Here is a 22,858-nt window from a genome sequence, read left to right as displayed (position 1 = left end):
CAGCATTAAGATAATGGAAGTTTAATACTTCAGTTTGGATAATTCATCAGAAACAAATGCAGCAAGAGCTGTTCCTCTCCACCCAATGTTTTCAGATTAATGTTGACACCTTCCCACTTAAAGGTCAGTATTTTGAATAGCCAAAGCCAAGTATTTAATTGAATTTTCTTTCAATGTGGTAAGACTCAAAGAATCAAAGGGTGAAACAAAGCAAGTATAGTTTAAGAAAAGATCTTGAGATAGTATTGTCTTAGAAAATAATTCCTTTTGTATTAAGAGATTTTCCACATATACCTTAAGTGGTATCATTACCAAACAAATTTTATTGCCTTAAAGTTTTGTCATTTGTTACATGTTCAATAGTGGAAAACGTGCTTGGTAATATGTACTGGGAAACTTGCAGTTACTAATCATTTTATAATTCATAATAGTATTTTAGCATATAGGCAGCATATAAAATAAATTCTCGCTTATTTTCACTAAAGTAAAAGAAAGAATTCTTACTAAAGTAAAAAAAGAATCTTTCCATAATAAAGCTTTCACTCCATTCTGAATATATTAGCTTTGCAGTCACCTAAGTACTGCCTACAACCCATTAGTCTACCGCTCCCTGCTCCAAATATAAATGAAAAAAAATAAACCAACCATCTGTACACTAGGTTTAAGCTTCATAATTGGAAAGCCCACACTCTGGACTATTATGGTAGCTATGCTGATCCTGAAAAAATCAAGTTTGTGACAAGGTTTGGTATGTAAATTCCATTTTTCCCTTTAGCCAGCAACAGTATCACAGATAGAGGAAATCACCAGGAAGTGCTATGCTCTCACGGTCTGTCCCCCTGCATTCTGTAGGTATCTCCCAAAGCAAAGCCACCAGGGAAGACAGGCAATCTACTCACTGGTCAGAGAGAGAGAAAGCACGAAGGATAGTTTCACCTATACATAAGCATCGTCTCACTCCTTCTAGGCTGAGTCTCCCCTTCTTCAACAGTCCTTGGTTTTACCACTTCCACTCTCTGCTGTGCGTGAGGAACAGAAAGCCTCACCTGCCTTTCCATGCCCATGGAGAAAACCAGCCTTATCTAAAGAAGCCGTGTCTAACTAGGCTTTTTCAAGCCTCAGAGCTAGTATGAGATGATTTTGCTCCCCAAGCTTGAAATCAGTTAGAGCCAAAGTTTCTTTTCACTGGACTGCCTATATGGAGAAAGGAAACATCTGTAACATCTACTTCAACAATCAAAAAATATTTATAGTCCAAAATTCAAATATTTCAAATGTATTTAAGTAGCTGTTCAAAAATTTTCAAAATAAAAACTATTCCAACATAGATTCCTAAATCAAAATACTGTAGATAAAATGCCCTGAATTGTCATACAGTGTAAGAGTTACAGTTAGAAGATTTGGGAAAAAAAAATTATAAAAAAATCTGTTAAAGTTTCTAGTCCCAAGAATTACTGCATTCTGATCTGAATTCCACACAAATTACAAACTCCTGCTGTGAATGGATTAATTATAATTGGTTACTTAAAAAAGAATGAGCTGCATGTTTGATACACATGATTAGGTGACAGTCAGATATCATTAAATGTACCTCTACCCTGTTGAAAAAGTCACCGACTGATGTCAGTCACCACACTTAGAACTTAAAAAAAAAAAAATAACCAAACCAAAACCAAACCAACAAAAATAAACAAAAAAATTGAATTAGTAAAGAATAAAGAAATAAAATGGAAAAACCCATAACATTCTATAAAAGCACTATCAGGTGATGGTTTAAAAGGTTTTCCCTGACACTGGACTCTTTAAAATGTTGTTAAAAAACATGCCATACATTGCATCTGAATAATTCTGAATAGCGTACAATACACTGTATGTTTCTACTGAGAGATGAAAAACCCCAGTCTTCTAGTTGCCAGTGTACCTATCTAACTCTTTACAAAATAAATTACAAGCAAGTTTCAGTGAATGCTTCCCCCTTAGTCGTGAAACTTTTGAAGTAACTCCTTATAAAAGCTGTTCTTATAATAGCTACGGGTATTCTGCAAGAGATCTGATTTACCTGGACCATGCCTCAATCACCCCACTGCTACCTCGACCCAAACATCACCAGCCTTGCAGGACTGAACGTTTCTCAGACCACTATTATGGCAATATTTCCAAGTCCTAGGAAATGAGTAAAGAGCAAAACTGGGGAGATGGGTTTTGCAGTGCAAATATTGCCTTTGCAGGAACTATTTAGACGAGGAAGCGAGTAAAAACAAACAACCCTGCTCTTAAAGCAAAACCAAACTTCTGCACTTTCAGTAAGGCATTATTCCAGGCAAAGGACTGCTCTCTGAAAAAGAAAATATTAAAGAACTCCTGAGAAACTTCAAGTTAGGGTGTAATATGAGTAAAAGCAGTCAAAACACAGAAGAAAAATAAATACTCAGATACAACTGGGAAGTTTTTGTACTTGAATATACATTTGCACAGAGCAGCTCTGGAGTACCACTTCAAATTTAATGTATCTTTTACAGACTAATATACTTATCTTCTATCCCAATGTGCACCAGAAAACCAAAAAAGTCTACTTTGAACTAGGATATTCTTGTTTACCATTACTCAGAGTATTGACAGCCAGCCCAGTTCAAAATACGAGAAGGATGAAGATACCAAACAGGCGAGCTGAACACATACATTGGTCTGTTGCCTCACTGACTTAAAAATAAGCCTGAAAAATCTTCATGTAGCTCAACATATGCTTGAGCACATGCAACAAGAATCATAGGAGTTGGTTCCTTTCCATGAGGTTTGTTCCCATAGGCTTCACTTGAGATTGAAGTGTAGGCTTATAACGATGGCTAAAGCACCATTCAAAGCACCCCAGACCAACAGACAGGATAGAAAAATTATATCAATTAAACAGTGATAGCAAGAGAGAAGAGTGAATAAATGAGGAAGGAGGGAGAAGTATCCTGGAGTAAGGAAGGAGGAGTATCTCCACTTGCATCTAAATTATCATTGCTTTTTCTGCAGCCCCATGGGCTGTTCATCAAAAATTATCAGCCTCTACTGTGTTAGCGAGAGTCTATCCCTTCATTTTACATGCATGCTCTTCTAGCATAAAACTGATTAACTCAGCCTGAGAAGAAAGGGAGTAAATTCTCAGAAAAGCCATTTCTTGCAAATTTTGTATGGTGAGCTATTGTGGGATGTAAATATGCCATTTGGGCGTAACGCACCCAGATCAGCACAGATGAGGTCTCAGAACACACATACACTTTCCCCTCGGCTCCAACCCTCTGGCATTTCATACAGCCATTACATCTTCCTCAGCCTGAACCAGCCCTGACATCCATCTCCTCTGCACACCTCGCCTCAAAGTCTCCTATAACTTCTACACAGTTTTGTCCACCAACCATGGAAAGCCCGAGTCTCTCATTTTCTAAGCAAGTTTACTTCCACTCAATACTTTGCTCCCACTCAGCTCAGAAGCTGTTGTGCTCCCTGTCTCTTCACCTTTCACAAAAACATCCTCAGAAGTGCCTGGTATTGCCCAGCTCCATAAATACAGCTCCCAGAAGAAAGCCAAAGGCTTCATTTTTTCCTATCTGCTAATTTACTGGTGACTAGTCTTATGAAGTCTAGCTTCAAAGATCCACAACACCCAAATTCTTAGTCTTTAAATATTAAACTAAGTCTAAATTCAGAAACTGTCACTTTCAAGATTCCTACACAATGTATGCCTGCAATGGTTTTCATTAAAACATGATTAAGCTACATCAGATAAACTCGCCTGCCTGAAATTTGACATTTTGTTCCATTTTCAAGCAATTTTGCAGAAGCACATATGGGAAGAAAGGCAGGATGCAGATTCCAGATTTCTATTATTAATGAGGAAACTAATAATACATTTGTCCCATTAACTGTCAACTTGCCAGAAGGCTGTCAACTGTCAGCAGAGGAAGAATCATGCAGAACACCTCAATTTCCTCTCACACATCGACTATTGTGCTTTTCCTTAAAAACACCTCACCTAAGCAAATTTCAATATACGCCAACCTTTTAGTGGCAGCCCATAATGATTCAAGATAAGGATGTTCCAAAACTGAACCCTAAGATAGCACGGTGTGGTTTAGCATATTAAATTACTAATTCTTCAGATCGCTCTAAGTAGCATTTACCCAAGGAAGCACAACAAAAATGTTAGAAATGGAAATAACACTAAATACATACAGTGAAAGTTCCCTCAGGGACCTGCGAGGCTGTGCATAAATCTTAGTCTGTTTCCACTAAAAGCAACTAAAATTCAACAGTCCTGCAGAAGACTTAAGATGGTCAACAATTTCTACTCATCACTTCTTTTATACAGCCTGATAAAAGTTTAAGTTGTAAAAGCACTAACATGGACACGTTGAACTTAGAGCTCCTTGAAAATACAACTAGCACATATCTATGAAAGTAAATATTATGGCTAACCTTAAGAAATATGGACACCTATAAAAACGTTTCATTGATGCCCCCTTCTCCTCCTCCTCAAGTGAATAATACTGACAATGAAGATTGACCAAATTTCTTCACCCAGCTTTAAAATAAACATATTTAAAACAACAGAAAGATTTTAGAACAAAAGAAACCATATACAGCAATGTTTATATAAAAATACACAAACATCTGTTTAAAGAAAGGCATGTACCTTAGCATTTCTCAACAAGACTATTCTATATAAACTTGCTGATATCTGGATATTGAGATATCTTGAAGATAATATAATGCTGCACTTTAATACTAATATCAATCTTTGTCTCCAATACAGAAAGCATTCAATTTATTAATCAAGATACAGGACAACGTATGGACAGCATACTTGAAAATACTTTTCCAGTACAGCCTAAATACATTGGAGAAACAGAGGATTTGGGGATAGAAAGGTGGGGTGAGAAAGAGAAGAGCTAATCCTTTGCTCACACAACTTTCACTTAAAAAGTGCTACTGCAGGTGCATTAAAAGCCTTAGAAATGGCCAGATGGAATTAGACATAGATAAAGCAAAAAACCTGCAAGGCAACATTATATAAACAGCGGCAATATATTTGGTAAACTTACCTTGGCAGAGTGTGTAAATGGATTTCTCTAGAAGGCAGAGAGATGAGCTGATGCTCATTCCAGACCCTGTTTTATTTAATGCTTTTTACGCCTATGATCTACCCCACTGGACAATGATATAAAGGGGCCTCCAAAGTAACAGAGTTTCACCTCTAAACAGCACACTCCCAAACTGTAAATGAACTTATGCGTTCGAACTAGAGCTGGCACTAGTGTGGCTCAGTGGAGGTTTATGCGGAGTGTGTGGTATCATGGTTATCAGAACTGTACCCCCTGTGTCATTATGGCTGGATTTGGGCAATCTTACGTTTTGCTTTTAAAATCAATCCAGGCTCGTCTGCACCTGGACTCTGAGAAGTTCAGCTGAAACAGCAGGCAATTACAGGAACTTGCCCAGCCCACAGGGGCCCTAAGTGTCATACGCCTGAGTTAACTACAGCAAGTTTATGTATCCACAATTAGAATTTAATTGGAAACTCCTGTGTTTTCAACTAGACATCTGAGTATTTACTTTCAGCACAGCACTACCATCAAATAATATTTTCTTGGCTATTACACCTGCTAGCCTTCACATCAACTAGAATACCAAGTCTGTGCTTTTTAAATCAGAGATCACTTTAAAAACAACATACAATTATGCATAATGTTACTTCTCTCACGCAGTGACCTGAATGCATGCATTCCAGGCATAGAGAGGAACAGAAATGGAACAGGTTTTGTGGAAGAAAAGATCTCTCAATTTACATAAGAGCACAAAATATTTTATGACCTCTTCTGCACTTTCGCCTCACTAGAGCTAGTAACAATTAACAGGAAAGCTTCACAGGTTACATTGCAAACTGACAAAAAGCACGCATTTGAGAGATGTCTCTTCCTTTCAGACAAAGAAATAGAACCCAAGAGATAATTTTCCCACTAGGGACATAGAAATAGGAGTGGCTAGAATACTGCCAGCTTAAAGGGTGGAGAAACATATGCTCTGTACAGCTAAGTTCTCTAAGACCGCTCGTTAATTGCTGTTTTATATCTTTACTAGACAACATAAAATTAAAATCCAGGATTCATCCCATGTTATAGCGCACAATACCTTACCCCTAAGTATCTTTTTACATAAGAAATTATACGTATTCAGTTTGTTCCTAGTGCAGTGAAGAAGTACAGCTGAGAAGATATTTTCATACCCTAATACCTTGAAATGTACTAAGATATAAGCAATGTCTTAGGTACAACACCAATACCAACTAAGACAGCTACTTCCTTACACACGCTGAAGAGTGGGGGCTCCTGGGCAAAACTGTTTTACAATTAAGAAAGATTACTACAGTAGCTGCTCAGAAGCCCCGTGACAAAAGATGAAGATCGTGCCAGTTAAAGAGACACAGAAATGGAAGAAGGTAATTTTCATATAAAGCAACTGCATACATTACTAGCAACTGCATACATCCTAACACATTCAGTAGTAATACAATCAACATTATAATCACATAAGCTACATATCAATGATGTTTCAGTACCTCCATTTAGAAGGGGATCTAATACTATCGAAATGAACATTCTGTAGGAATCCATGGTTGACCTAGAGAAAGCCAACAGTATTTTGAGTATATGCTAGATTGCTACTGAAAGAAAAACAAAGGCACAGTGTATATAAAGCTCTGGCATTAATGAATTTTATTTAATTTCTTTGTGAAAATACAGTTCACACATAGCCGATTTGTATGCATGTGAATGCTTGCCTAATTTTCAGCTGTCACTTTTAAAGGCTTCTGGACATCTGCTAAATGGATATTGCAAATAGGGCCCAGTTTTCATATACTTAATAAAACAAATGCTTCAAAGGCTCAAATTTAGGAAATGAAAGAACAAAAGCATTCTGTTTCTTAAAGGTAACTTCATAACTCATTCAGTTATTCACAAAAGTAATCATGGTTTTAGTAACATTTTCTTTTTCCATACAGCCCTTGAAACCAAAAGTTATATTTCATAATACTTCCAGCTCTGTTAAATGCTAAAGCAGATAAGGAATTTGGAAAAAGGAGTTAATGTTAACTGGATGAACAATGCAGCAAGATATTACTAGACCATTATAAATGCTAAAAATGTCTAAAAAACCTGAAGCTTATTCTGAAGTGAAATATTCTCATTGTTGACTATAGGATTAATTTTCTTAACATTTTGCATAGGTTTCAAATTACACCTTCACGAATCAGATGGTTTTAAGTTGAACAACTTCCACACGACTGCCTAAACTACTCTGAATGCTGTCGTGTGTTTAATGAGGTCTTTAGCTTGTGCGTAATTGATACGGAAGCGCCTTGCACATCATCTAACGTACGTCTGCACTACAGGAGTCCTCTGTTTGGCCTTCGCCACTCACAGGACGGGTGGCATAGCAAAAAATTTAAAAGCTACAGCTTGATCTCAGGAGTTATCTTCTACAGGCAACTATTAAACAAAACCACAAATACACTGGAGTGATTCTTACATAACACAGGTCTGAAGTGCAGTGCAGGTACATTTCTTAAAATAACATTATATTTTAATGTATCTTTTGGCCATCAGAAAGTCAAACTTCACTAGTTACAGATTCACTAAAGCAAAGGTGGACACCAGATCTCAGTGTTCATCCCGAAGAGAAGTACTGAGGCAGGGGAAATATGCATAAACACAACAAGGGCACATTAAGATTTCTACGTTATGACTTGTCTACTGCTTTCAAGTTCAAACAGAGAAGGGTAAATCATTTCAGTTTGCCTGAAGACAAGAGATTTAAGATGCATTTGATTTTTTCCAACTTTACGACTGCTATGTTTTCTTTTTTAATACTAATTTTTTAGAGCAAATTCGAAGCCAATTTCTTTATTTCCAAGAGCTTGTTAAATATTTAACAATAGATGGCTTTCTCCGCTAAAGATGATAATTTCAGAAAAAGATGATAGGTTTGGTATAGAAAAATAAATATGTTTAAAGCAAAAACTTTTGACTATGCAATAGCAAAATGAAACTTAAGAGAATGCAATATGGGCTGTTTGTACCAACCAATTACCTCAGTGGTTCAGCAAATATCACTGCCAGGTTGATAAATCTCTTGAGAAGACTTAGAGCCCTTTCTGTTAAACTAACTCTGTTCTCAGTACATTTTACAGGAAACAACTATGCACAGTCCTAGATTAACAATGCATGAAGTCCATTAATACTAATGCAATCTTTCCAGTGATTTAACGTTGCAGTTTACAGGCTCATATAGTGGCTCTAACCTCATGCTCCAGCCAGATCACATGATAACTTTTTCTAGTCATCTAGAAAACTATATATAGTTTTCTTCATATATTTCTGTCATCTCATCTGAATATTAAAACAGCAACTGCAATCTGAGGAATCTACTAAGAAGGGGAGAATATACAGGGAAATAAACTACTCCCTTCTCCACTCCAGCAGCCTTCTCTTGGCCAATATTCACCTTATTACAGTTACCATAAAAAGATCACCTAATTGAATGCAATCACAATGAACTGAACTTAATTCTGCATTCCAAAAATCACTTAGAGCCTCAGGGAGCTGTCTAAAACAGCACAGGCTCCCATTGCAGCACCTGCACCCCATACTGAATTCCAATTCAAACCTGCACAGTGACCCCTCTCACATCTATAGAAAAGTAAAATAAAGAAATCTGCAAAATTAAAATGAACATTGGCTTTACTTTTAAATACAAAACAAGTGTGTATGGGTCGATTGGGAGCACAAGACGCACTAAGCACAGGTGGAAGCATGTCTTTGTTTTGACAAGGAAGATCAACAAATCACACTGCTTGGAAAAGAATACTTGCATAAAACTGGTCTTGTAAGCTACTAGTAAAATACCTAAAGTTCAACTTCTTGTTCTAAATTTTTAACCTGGTAAATAAAAAGTCTATACTTATTTCTTCATCAGTTGTCAATAAAAACTCTCTTAGTAAAATCTAAAATTCTGCTAAATTCAATACTTTGTGTTGTCTACAAAAGAGCGTCCCAAGGACCTGTTATCACTTCTTGAAAGAGGCTCTCACAAAACAAGTCTGATAATCTGATTTTCTTCTCCACAATTGATGTCTTTCCCCAAATCCCAGTTCTGTTTGGAACAGTCAAGTAATCCTATTACCTAACATACAGGGAGCTTTCTTACAACCATGATCTCTAGACACAAGTACAAAAGTATAAAGGACCTCAAGAATCATGAGGTGGTTTGAGTCTTCAGCCCGATTGGTAGTGACTGAAGGCAGAAACTCAAATGGAGAAAATTAAGCATTTTTAAGACTGAACATGCTTAAGTACACATGGTCATTTCAGTGTTGACTGAGCCATTTGCAGATGAGGTACTCTCAGATGCTCTAAATGAGGCCCCCTTCTTGCAAAACATAAATCTCTCCAGGCTTTGGGTGGCTTCTGCCCCATACTTCTCTCCACACGTAACAGTACGCACTATCTATTCCCTGTTTCCATTTTTACCTCAAAAATGCTTGCATCTTATACTCCGGCAAGTCCATCTTTGGGGCTGATCTCCCCCATCTCCAGCTTCCAGCAGAGGCTTTCCTGGGCTTCCTCACAGCAGAGGCACGTCCTTGAATTCTCACCCTCACAAACTCCAGACCTTGCACTTCACACCTAAGCAAGGAACTGTGTCTCCCTTATAGCTCTTTAAAAAATGTCAAGGCAGCCTGGACTACCCTAGAAAAAGGAATCTTTATAACTGCCAGTTATGGCTGTGGATTATGGAAGAAAAACTGCAGTTTTAAAAATCAGAAACAAAGCAAGAGTTTTTCCAGATCCTGAATCAAAGCAGAAATACATATTTAAGATTTAGTAAGGATAATATGAAGACAAAAAGAACAACAAAAGGGAGCCTGAATTAGTAGAGGAAGTTCTTCCTCATCTGTAAAACGCACAGTGAGGAAGAGGCAGGAGATCAGAATTCAAGCGCATTGAGGATGAAGAAGTCTTCTAGAGGGACACCAGGGCTATCTCCAGAGCTGCTGATAAATGCTAGTCAACTTCTCAATAATCCAGAGAAGTTCTTCAGCAGACACCCAGGCACAGCCCTCTATATTTTCCTCTTGCAAAAATGGGTGAACTTTTATTTTTAATGCTATTATAGTAGAATTTGAGGGGCAGAAAAAGAGAAAACTTCTTCACAGAAACACAACCAGCAACTTTTTAATTTTTTTTTAATTACTTTTAGGGAGCTTCCTGCAATTTAAATCTTTCCCAACCTAACATTTATACATTTTATGAACTTTAATGCCCAAGCCAGAAATTGTGTTATTCACTGAATAAAAATAACTCCAGTGTGTTATGGAAGGGGGCAGAATGCTTCCATAAAATTTCACACGTACTGAAAGTCAGCTTCCAGCTTAGGGACAGACTAGAAGTTATTAAAATAAAAAAAATTAAATATATATACAGATGAGGATAGCAAATGCACGTTTCATTTTTCATCTTAATTAACGGACCTGCTCCACCTTCTAGTCACTTCAGTCAGTGAATGCTCCCGCGGTGGGGCTGTGGGAGCAGCTGTGGGTACACAGCCTGACCTCCAAGTCCCACCAGCACCTGGGTGCTTCCTTGTTTGCTTTGGAGGGAGAGAAGGGAGAGCAGAGTTACTGCTGGCAGCCAGTCAAGGATTTCTCCGGGGAAGAGGAACACACTTATTTCCCAAGCAGAGCTCTTCAGTAGCAGCTGCTGGCAAATGCAGCCCCTTGAATTTTCCCTTTTCGTGCTCTTCCTTGACCTCTCTGGAACAAGGCGGTTTCACCAAGGCTGAGGACACATTCTGCTATGTCACTGAAGCTAGGACCCCCTAGAAATTATGTTTGCAGGGTTAGTCATACAGGCAGGAACTTGAAGCTGGAACGTTCTCTAGCACTGCTCCTGTCAGACTTATCTGATCAATGCCATAGAGTCTCAGACAAAAGTAGATGTTCCCACAAAGCAGCACGTCATTTTGGGAACTTCACCCCAAATGTTTCACAAGCCACAATAAAATAGTAACACCAGGAATGAGCTCAAACAGATAATTTTCAACATTATGCACCAGTGCTTGAATTCCCTCCATCAAATTCTGTTCAAATACTAGCTAGCCAGAAATAGCAATCAGTCACAGGTTGCAGTCATCACTGCCAAAATGTCAACAGCTGAACTGAAACTGGGGTAATCTGGAGCTGGAGAAAGTCTGCAGCACTCAGTGATTTTTGTATTAGGCAACTAGAACCTAAGCTTTTCCACTTCCATGTTTCAAGTAACTTCAGTCAGTCTGTTATAATGTCAGAAGTGACTGATTCAGAGGTTGTTTAACAGTAAGGAAAGACCTATGACTGGTAGCAACAAAATGAAGACTGTAACTGGCAGAATATTGAGATACTGGCATTTGTCTAGAAATAGGTAGTGTAAGATCACATCCAAACACATAGAAAGCCACAAAACCAATTCCTGGTGTTACACAGTGCTCCAGAGGAACCATTTCCTAGTGCTGCTCGGCCAGCTGGCATGGACAGAACCACCAAAGCTCCAGCAGCGATTTCACACACTGCTCCCTGTGGAGCGCAGGCGAGGCCAACATGTCCACTTCACATCACATTTTCCTCAGAAGCTCGAAGCATGCATTTATATGCAAACCAAGTATCAAACAGCTATATTTTCTGAAGTGGTTTAAGACGATGGTACTCCTGAACAGGGGTCAGCAGCACCAACTTCAAATGCTGAACCTGCATTCACAACTTTTGAGTACCCTCTATATAAGAATCAATATTAAACTGCTATGCACATTTCTAAAGAGAATTCTCATATTGTGAAACGCCTCTTACAAAACATCCAAAAAGACAATCAATATAATTTCTGCTGCTTCTAAAACATTTGTTTTGTTTAATATTGAATTAAATTCATCTGAGAACTGAACTTATTACAGTCAGATAAACACACCACATACCTTGCACAAGGTGGAAAATGAAGAACCAAGTAACAAACGCACACGCATAAGTTTTGCAATGATTCTCTTTCAAAATAGACATTTTTCTGCTTTTTATCAATAAAGTTCTTATTGAGAGGATTTCACTTAATCCACCTTCCTACTCTTACACCTCAGTTTTTCTACACTCTAAAATATTGTCACACAATGCCAGTCTACAAGCTACGGCCTTTCCACTACAAAAAAATACTAGCATATAATAGTCATTCACGAAGCATTAAGGTATTGTTTGTTAATGCCACAGAGACAATAAAAGAAATTGCCACAAAGCACAGGAAAAAAAACACATGGGACTGTACATTTCTATTTATCTTCTACACACTCATCTTACCTAAAACAGTCAGATAACTGCCCTCACCCCTGGCACTTTTAGTGTTACTCAGTTTTATCTCCCCTTTACTAAAGCAGCTGGTCACAGAAGAAAATTATCCACAGACTTACTGGTCTTATCCACTTGGTTTAGGCCCTGCCTGGCAATTAGGTAAAACACACATGGACACCTGCAGCTCTAAACCTGTAACATGGGAAGCTGAAGTACAACAAAACTAAGATTCAGAAAACAGAAGAATGAGAAGATACATTAAAACATACAGCACAGTCTAAAATTCAGCCTTCCAGTAGCCTGAAGGCAAGGAATGAAAGAAGCACGAATGAATGCATGCTATCAGCTCCATGAAAATACATGAATATTCTTGCTTATCTACCATTCCTTCAGCCATCTCCCTCTCCTCTAAGGAAGCAGGGAAGTCTGCCCATTTGTGCCAGGGAAGATGAAACCTCACACTTCATCATCGGTATTGCTTCATCATGTATATTCTTCATCATCAATACTAAACACTTGGTGCTACCCAGATTTCCTGGTTTCTGGAATATATTTTTTTAAAAGGTACGTATTCTGAACACGAAGCAATCTCTAGAGAGAGCCACCAACAGAAGCATTTAAAACATCCTGAAAAGTTTAGTAAGAGTTATGAAGTTTAAGATTCAACTGAACTTTATCTGAGGCTTAAGAGTTGATTTTGGTGATAGTGAAATCAGCCCCGGTTACCCAAATCAGCGACAAATAAGACAGCAGCACATACAACCTCCCAGCACTTCTCATGGTCAAGTCAGCTACTGTAACGTGACCAGTAAGTCAACACAGCTGCTCTGGAATACCAGTGCACCCTCTCTCTCTGGGAAGTCCTCATCTGTGGCCATTAACATAGATATCCTCACCAAGTTATAAATCATTCCTGATCAATATTTTCCTTCCTCTTTAAAATAGATTTTAGATTCAGGTGCCAGTAGGATGTAAATGAAGAGGCAGATAGACTGCACCATGCAATATTAAACAGCCTGTAAACTGAAGATTCTCACCCCACCTTTCCTCTCTACTTTTTTAATGGACTCCTGAACTGTGACTTTAATCTCAAAAAAAACTAATAGGTACCATTTTTCTAGAACAAGCATTTTCAGAATGAAAAGTGCTACATCTACAAAAAAACCCCTGTCATTCTGCTGTGCTACATTTCATAGGAGAGTATCTCTCCAGCTTCTTCAGTGTAATGTCACACGAAGCTCCACTACAGATGGATCCATGATGAATCCTATTATCACAATATATGAAGTAACACTTTGCCAACTGTCTCTTGCAGGTCAGTTTTGCCACAGAAATCATAAATCAGAATGGCTCCATCAAAAGAAAACTTGTGTAATTCTACAGTTTGGCAAAGAAGCTGTTATGACAGCAGATTAAAAGACTATTCTTAGCAAAACTCTCTTTTTCAGAAATAATAGGATAAGGCAAAGATCTTCCAATTCCTTAATCCCTTTTCAAATAAAAGATTATGCAAAAGGACAGTAGATGGGGAGAAAATCAAGATAAACATTTTTTGAAAGACTTAAAATATTCAGGTTTATGGCAGGACATTATTTGTCACTCCAATTTTTTTTTTAAGCAATGTTCTTAAAATCTGGAATCAGTGAAAATTCAGTGAAGGAAGACTTCAAAAAGCTGTCCCATTTTAATTGTGTCAGAAATGCAATCTGATGCATGCAGCTGGACCCAGAAAACAGGTTAAAAATCTCACTTAAACTATAATCTTGCCAAATGACTGGGAAGAAAGCATTCAAGGGAATGCTATTCCTTATTGTTTTATATACCTCCCTTTTGTGCAGAATCATATGCCATGGCCCATTCAATTTATTCAGGTACTTGAATAAGCTTAACCATAATCTAACTTGAAATTCACAAGAAGAGAATAAATTTTTTATTCTGGCACTATACAGTTTCAGCTAACTTCCTAAGGGACTGTTAATTCTAACCGTACCACAAAAATTTGCCTGCATACGCTAGTCCTCTGCCCATCAAATGATCACTGGCAAAGCAGTCATATAGAATAAATAGGCAAACCATCAGCAAAGTAAATCAGTAAATATGACTCAGAGTGCTTCAATAAGATCTGCACACAGTTAGACGCGAAATCCCATTCCAGGATTACTCTGGGGTAGGAGGAAACACTTGTTCTTTAACCTCTTCTTGTAGGGGAAGATGAAGGATATGGAAGCTAAATGTTTCAGCAGAAGAAACGGATCAGAAGATTCTCTAATTTTTTTAAAGGGCACAAACAAACAAAAGATACCAAGTGACCTAAAATACTCATTAAATATCAGTGATGAAGAGGACAATAGCTACAGGACATTAGAGGAAGTAAGGAGTTGCATAACAGCTCAGAAAAGAAGTTTTCAGAATGTTTTAAGACTACACTAAAGAATCACATCAATAGTTCCGCAAAAAATAAATAAATCTTAAAACACTTTAACTTTAAATCCCAGTTACAAAAACTTAGAATCCAATTATGAATGTGCTACTTTCCCTAATTCATGCATTTATCTGTTAAGTACAAGCAGATTAATGCGCTATGAAATCCTGTCTAAAGTATTTGGCACAAAATACCTCAGTAATAAGAGCTTTAGAATGGAACAAAAACCTCCAAAACATATTACAACCTAAGCACTGGCAAGTCCTTCACAGATATCTCCTGTAACACAGTATGGTACTTTGCACAATAATTTACTGGGAGTGGGGTGGGAAGGAAGGCACTACGTTTCAAAATAAAGGCTTTACTTTCTAGGTAGTTTGTAGGGAACCACACCAATCTACCAGATTCATTACTAACAGCAATAGTCTGCTCTGTTGTCCCGTTTCTCTTAGACTTCAGTAGTGCCTGATGCTCTGTTCTAGCAAAAAAAATAAATTCCTAAGACAGAAGGTTTGAGAAGAGTTTGAGAATGCCCATTCTTTAAACAAAAAACCCTTCAGAAGCACTGCTGCGCACTGTACGCTAGTGCTAGTGGCTATGCACACGAAGGGCTGTGATAGGAAATTTTCTGAAGAAAACTAAGAAAGAATTCAAATAAGCTAAAAGATGGGGAGAACAAAGTAGCTCTAGTCACATTAAGATTTTCCAATTTCCCCACAATGCCACACTAATATTAATGAAACCCTTTTATGTCCAACATAATCTTATTAGAAACTGAACTGTCTTTCTTTTCCCCATCTTGACATATAAGTGGCACAAGACTCTTGCAATGCTTCAATTTAAAAAACAGCAAAAGAAACCCTAGCTATTGTTCAACAAGGAGGAGTTTTGCATTGCAGCAACCCTGCAAATGAAAGCCACTCACTGTTGGAAGGCTTCACAGCTCATTAAATGAACCGCTGCCACACACAAGGACCTTCCGCTACTGTGTATCTCCTGAGTATTCACTTTTGGCACTAAATGAAACAAGTGAACCGAGCCCACACCTTTCTAATAAAGCTTTTTAGGATATCATGTTACTACCCTTCCTACTTTGAAGGTGACCAGAATGTTTCTCACCATCCAAAACATTCACACAATGAACAATCCAGAATTTATCACTATTTATGCTGAGCAGTATGTCAACCACTGCATTTGTTTCTACGGGTTCCATAATAAAACTTAAAATTGGGATTACAGATTCAAAACTACGTTTGTACTTTCATACCCGAGATCCTGCAAGTAAACATCATACCTACTGTTAACCTCGCTCCAACAGGCATTAAAGCTGTTAAAGAATACATCTAGGGCTTGCAATGATGTGCCATCCCCAACATCAGATTCCACACACAACTCAAGGACAGAGTCCCACACGAGCAGCTGTATTTGCATATTTAACTACCTACAGGTTCAACCCCCAGGACAGCTGCTTTGCTAAGATACAAAACAGTCTCTCTGGGTTGTACCTTTCTATTCTGCTCACCTCCCTTTCCCGAAGGTTTCTGGTTAACTTTACTAAATGGACAAATATGAAAGAACTAACAGAAACAAATGAGCTGCAGGATGCTGTCTTCTCAAGGCAGCACAAGCACTAAGGACAACAGCACAGAAAAATTTATGGATCTGCCGTGGCATTTATTTCTTTCTCCCAGCTGCTATTAGTCCTACCACCTCTCTGCAGTCATGACCTGCTATTGTGATCAATTGGAAATCAGAGCTGGTTTGCTCCCTGAAGCCACTTTCTGGAGTAACCGCACTCCAGCTAAGAGTAAGGAACCCTCACCCACCCAGCAGAAGATCAAAGCCCTGCAGAAGCAGCTGCCAACACACTCCTCCGCCACAGAAAGCAAGACCTGGACAAACTTCAGCTGGCTACCAGGCTGCTTACTGCAGGCTGTTCCTTTGGAGATGGGTTTTTACATTCACCACAGTGATCACAGGCATGATAGGTACTATAACCTTATTTTTTGTCCTTTATGCTAGCCTGCAAGCACTTCTGGCCTAATCAACTGGAAAGTTCAGTGCAGGACAAAAAAATGCCAGTATTGCCACCAGCAGACTTGAATGAAGATGCTTATCACATCTCACTACTTTTCCCTCCACAACTTCTAAATGCAGTTCTGAGCAGCCTTGTTTATCTACATCACTGTGCCTTTCTCTTGCCAACTTCCTCAAGCTACTTTGAAAATTTAAAAAAATTTATGAACAGCAGAATCATAATATGGCTTGAAAGCAACCTCTGGAGATCATCTACCTGCTCAAAACAGGTAGAACTTCAAATTTGTATTCATATTGGGCTACTCTGGACCTTGTCCAATCGACAGTCTCCATGGATGGAAATTCTGAGGCCCCTCTGGGCTCTTGGTGCTGCACTCACCCACTCCCATGCATCAAGACATCAGGTAGGACATGATGTCCACCATGTCCTACTGAAATTTCCATTCTTCTGTCTTGTGACCATTGACTCATCTTCTCACTGTACACTTCTGAGGTGAAAGTGGCTCCATCATCTTTACAACCCCTTACTTAAAGATGGCTAAATACAGCAATGACATTTTCCATTAACTTTCTCTTCCCCAGGTCACAAACCCAGTCCCTCCTCCACTCTCAGGTGCTCCAGCCCCCAACTGTCTGAGCTGGACAGTGCTGGGCTCCCTCCAGTTTGTCTCTCTCTGTGGATATGTGTGATCTACTGTGCAACACTGCAGCTGGAGCTCCACAGCTGCCCCACAGATGGGAACAGTTCCTCCCTCTGGCCAGGCTCTTTCTAATGCAGCCTGGTAATTAGCCTCGAGGGCTACAGAGGCACACTGCTGATTGCTGGTCAGCTTCTCATTCATCAGAAGCCCCAGGTCCTCTTCTGCAAGAGTTGCTGCCCAGTCAGGGGCTCCCAGCAATCGACAGCAGAAGAATCACTTTCATTTTATGTGCCTACGTGCATACGGACACACACACTTAGAGCTGGGCATTTCCATGACTTTAAGATCACAGTGAGAAATATGATACTTGATGTTCATTCTTCTTATGTCACAACAATCAGAACACCAGAGTGGAGGCAGGTCAGGTTTTGTTCAGCAGACTAAGGTACAAGGTAAACGTTCAAATGGACACAGACTACAATGATGGGAACACACATTTTAGCCACAGTTTGTAGTTAAAAGAGTAAATATTGAGTCAAGACATTTTCTTGCATGCTTTTAAGATCTATAGTAAAAAAAAAAAAAAAAAAAGAAAAAAGCTTGGTATAATGTCAATATAATTAAGTAATGGGAGGTTGCCAAGGATTTTTTTGGTTGGTTTTCTCTTTTTTTTTTAAATACTAAAAATCAATAACTACAGTGAATAGGCTATCCAGCAGCACTGCAGAATTAATGTTTGCCCTTTTTATTTATTTTAAGTGTACGCACATATGAGTACATGTACAGTATTTGCTTTGTTTGCAACACAAATGACCATTAAGTTAAAGTATATTTTCTGCCAGTCACCGCTTTAGCATTAGCCTACAATATCCAACTGAGAACAATTAATAAGCATCCCATCCGTTCACATATCAAGCAGCATTTATCCAACAATAAAAGTGACAATATGGGCAACAACTATAAGGTTTATTTTAGTACCAAGCTTACAAGCAATCAATTTGGACAGAAAAAGAACCAAGGATTAGTTTTTAATCACTGAGAGGAAAAAAGCATCTAAAGTTAAGAAGAAATGTGTTGCTATTAATTATAAGCTTGGTACACACCAAGATCATTATCTCTTCACACATAAATCAAAGAAAAACGCAGGTCTTAGAAAACCTTACAAAAATATTTTACAAAATAAGTAACAGTCAAGGTAACAGTACTATATAAACAGCTGGTTGGGCAGCTCTCCACGCTGATCTGATTCAACCTCAGTAACGGATCTCTTTCTCACAGTTTGATGCAGTCAGCTCCAGTCTCTTGGAGGCGTTCTCACCCAAAGGCTTTGTAAAATCTAGAGCAGAAGCAAACTGCTATTCACAGCTGGCTGTGTGATAAGCTGGAGTGTTCCTTATGCTACACAGAATGGAAGAGTCTTCCAGTTCACAAAAGGAGGCTCACTACCACGTCCTTGGTGTGTTCCTTGAGCTCACACAGCAAAGCTTACATCAAGGAAATCTTAAGTTGCATTTTAAAAGTATGTAGCAATTCTGGTTGGTTTTGTTTTCTGTGACCTAATTCTTCAAATTCAAGTATTAGTTTCCCTTAATTAAAGGTTGTATCATGCATAGCTACACTTATTGCTATGTACTTCCCACGAATTTCAAGTCAACTTACTGGCAACATATTCCACCCCTCACCCAAGTCATCATGAATTTCTCAGCATCATCATCAAATTCTTCTAGGATAGCATATTTCTTAAAAATATCACCATTCACTAAGGCAGCTACTGTTTTGCCACAGGACAAACTTGTACAGATGAATAGTACTAATAGAATTCCATTAAGTATTTGATAAATACCAACAACTTGGGAAACTACTCCGTGACCTGCATCTGCAGTCCCGTATTTTGAATAAGAGCTGGGACAGAAAGAGAGTAGGGTATTTCAAGCTTTTTTCTTGAAGGCTTCATATATTACTGAGATATAATAAGCTGGGAAAAGCTATAATAAAGGAAGTTTTGAACACAGCTGCCCCTACCAAGCAGAATAACTTAAAAGATAAATGCTGCATAATTTTGAAGTGCCGCAAAAAATAAGTAAGCATTTGCACTCCTACATGTAAAATACAGCCTGAAAACAGTTATTTTTTTTTCTTCACAAACAGAGCATTTAAAGAAAGCAGAAGACACAAACAGTTATCAGCACTGTGAGGATGCATCTTCTGGCTCACAGTCCAAAGATGTCCAGATTGTTTTATTTAAGGGCCGCTATTAATACTACACATACACTTTGAAACGATTCATACAGCTAGGTGTGGAAGAGGTTGTCCATCCACATGAAGTTAATGACTCTCAACCTCTAGATCAACATTCATTACCAAATGGATACTCATCCCCAATTCAGTTTGGGCTCTACAGTGCATGCGAGAAACCAAAATAATCATCACGCTCAGAATGCTTTTCAGTAACAGCAGCTGAAGAACAAATCTGAAAACAGATCTTTAAACCAGCACTTCTCAATGTAAAAGAGGTTTGCCCATCTCTGTCACTTTAGTCTTCCAGTAACCACTACTCGATGTGTGAATACCTTTGTGCATATGCATGACCGATAGCAAGCCCCACCTAAGCAGCTTCCTTGTCTTCCAACCTTGCAATGGCATAGCAGTTTGTTCAGACACATAAGGGAATTAATCAGGCTGAAAAATAGTCCAGAAGGAAGATATTTTTTTTCCAGCTGCATCAGTTATCTCCTTGATCTATTCTGCCACACAGCAGCCAGCAAGAAAGAAGAGCAGGTAAGAGAAACTGCTTAAGCAAGGCAGCCACTGAACATGAAACTATGGTGTGATGTTATAGCAGTATAAACACTTACAATTGCTCTGAAAACTCAATGACTTTATCAACCAAGTATCTTTCACCAACACTACAGTCATCACTGTTAAAAGGAATGACTATTGCTGTGTTTTCGTACCGCTATACCTTGTAATGAAGCAACGAATGCTTCTCTAAATATAGCTCATCTTTTCACAAGGATAGCCAGAAAGTGCCTTTATCAAGTTTAGAGGTGAATTTCCATCTCCATTTAAACAAAGGGATTCTTGAAAGATTTGAAAACTAGATGTTCACATTCTTAAATCAAAGTAAAAATTGGTTTCAGAATCCATGTCCATACTGGCGAATTTCACAAAAAGCAAACAACATAAGTAGCCTCAACTGAATTTTTGAAGAGCTTTCAAAAGCCAAGAGATCTTTCTGTAACATAAACAGAAGGCTGTTTCTGCAAGTTTTGAATTAAAGACTAAGCGTTTTTTTTAAAGGAAACATTGACAGCAATAAAATACCTCTCAGCTTTATTAAAAAACCTAGGATCAAAACCAGATTGGTCTAATTTCTGAAGTGATACAGCAATGAACAATTTATTTTATATACATACACATATATATATAAAAATAAAAATGCCTAATAAAACTATATAAACACAGAGCACTTTTTTTTTCCAAGGGGGGGAGGGGATGGGAAATTATGTTTAAGCAATAGCACACCATACTTTTCATCAGACTATCAAGAAGGACACTTGTATTTGTCCAGAATACTGCATCAACCCTCAGAAATGAGGAGCTGAGCATGTACCTTCTATGCATCTTTTAAACAATAAGCATTCAAACAATTTAGACAGTTGAGGAAGTATAAAAAAAGAAACCAAAAACAAATACACAGTGAACAAATAACCAGGCAGTATTATGATCTCAAATGCTATTCCATTAGCTCATGGTTAAAAAAAACCAAACAAACTACAAACAAACAAAACATGACATAAACACATCAATTTCAGGTAAGTAGCAGGCAGAAAATAAATTCAGTTGTTAAAAATCTCCAAACATTTGTTTATCCCTCAATATTTGCATAACAATCCACCAATGTAATAAGCTTATCTAAAGCCTTTACAAAGGAGGTTATACCTCCATGCCTGTAAAGCCAGCAAAGGCCTTGGTCCCTAAAGAGCAGAATTAAAAGTCAAAACACAAAAACCATACACAAAAAGCAATTCTGCCTCTGCCAAGAATAAGCAGGCCAAAACTACAGGACTCAGAACCACATGAGATCTCACTAATGTTTCTGATCTAGAAGTCTCCATAAAGCGTACGGTAGCCCACAAGATTACTTTGAATGCTCATACAAGCCAATAGTCCAAAAAGCTTGGGAACTTCTGCACTGGAAGACACCGTTAAAATTCCTTTTCAGAGTGATGACGAAACAACTTTGTACATCCTCTGCAACTCTGGATTGGTCTCCTTCAGCAAATGTTTCTCTCTCCCTTCTCCTATCCTACTTTTGCCCAGCTTTGGCCCTGACAACTGTCAAGATCTGATGAGATGCCTGCAACTCGTCTGGTCCCTGCACTGGCATCACACATTCTGCAGAACTCCACACCTGCATCCCACAATCACACTACCCTGTGTTACATGTCTTTGAATCAAGTGGGGAGAAAAGACAAGATGGCTGCCCCCACGGACCGAGATCAAAGCAGGGGACTATCTGAAATTCAACATATTTTTCTTAACTGCTATTAGAAGAATTAAGAGTTTCCTTTCATTATATACAATGAAGGCTCAAGTCAGTCGGTGAGCTCACTTCGACAATACCCTGAACCAGGTTTGGCCCAGTTCCTCTTCATGTCACAGTTCAAAATGTTTCCAAGTTATCTAATATACTGATACACCCGCAAGCACGTAATGATGCATGCCATATACTATTCTGCCCTAGAAGTGCATTTGTTGGCATCTCTAGAAGTGAGACAAGGTCTCATGTGACAATCATTGGTTAAGTCTCCACACCTGTAGGTAAAACCCAGCTGTGAGAAGCTTGCTCAATTCCACATGTACATGCCCAGGGGCAAGCAATACTTTGCTTCCCCGAACAAGCATAACACCCTTTGTGTTTATATTATCAGATAGGCCAAAGCGTGTAGGATGTTTCGATTGTCTGAAGGGCTTCAGCAAGCCTGTTCCGTACAACATTGAAATTAAAAAACCATTATTGTAGCTGGGAGGGAGGGGAAGAATTAATAATCAAGTGGCATTTTGTATTTGTAGATTATTATCAGTGCTCAGGTCAAACTTCCCTGATGGAACCGCTCCAGCAGAAAGGCATAAAGAAACCAGCTTTGGGAAGTAAAACTGGATACTGTTAAATGACAGAGAAACCAAAGAGCGAAAGAAATTCTGCAAAGAGATCGCTCGCTCCTTTTGCAAGAAATATAAGAATAAAAAGGCAAAAAGAGTCAAAAGATATTGCCGGGCTCCCCCAAGCCCCTGGAGCAGCTGCATTATCCCAGAGGAGCTTTTTTGGCTCTGAGAGGCATTTTTAAG

The 22,858-nt window shown here is 38.5% G+C and overlaps 1 protein-coding gene across 6 annotated transcripts in view; it reads right to left on the bottom strand.

Moving 5' to 3' along the window:
* MAPK8 (mitogen-activated protein kinase 8) overlaps positions 1-22,858 on the bottom strand; it is a 167,690-nt gene that overhangs the window by 30,401 nt on the left and 114,431 nt on the right. The window lies entirely within an intron of this gene.

Source organism: Rissa tridactyla, chromosome 6 (genome assembly GCF_028500815.1).
Source record: "Rissa tridactyla isolate bRisTri1 chromosome 6, bRisTri1.patW.cur.20221130, whole genome shotgun sequence".
NCBI classification, from domain to species: Eukaryota; Metazoa; Chordata; class Aves; order Charadriiformes; family Laridae; genus Rissa; species Rissa tridactyla.
The sequence above is the reverse complement of the archived record's forward strand: the minus strand, read 5'-3'. Positions and strand labels throughout refer to the sequence as shown.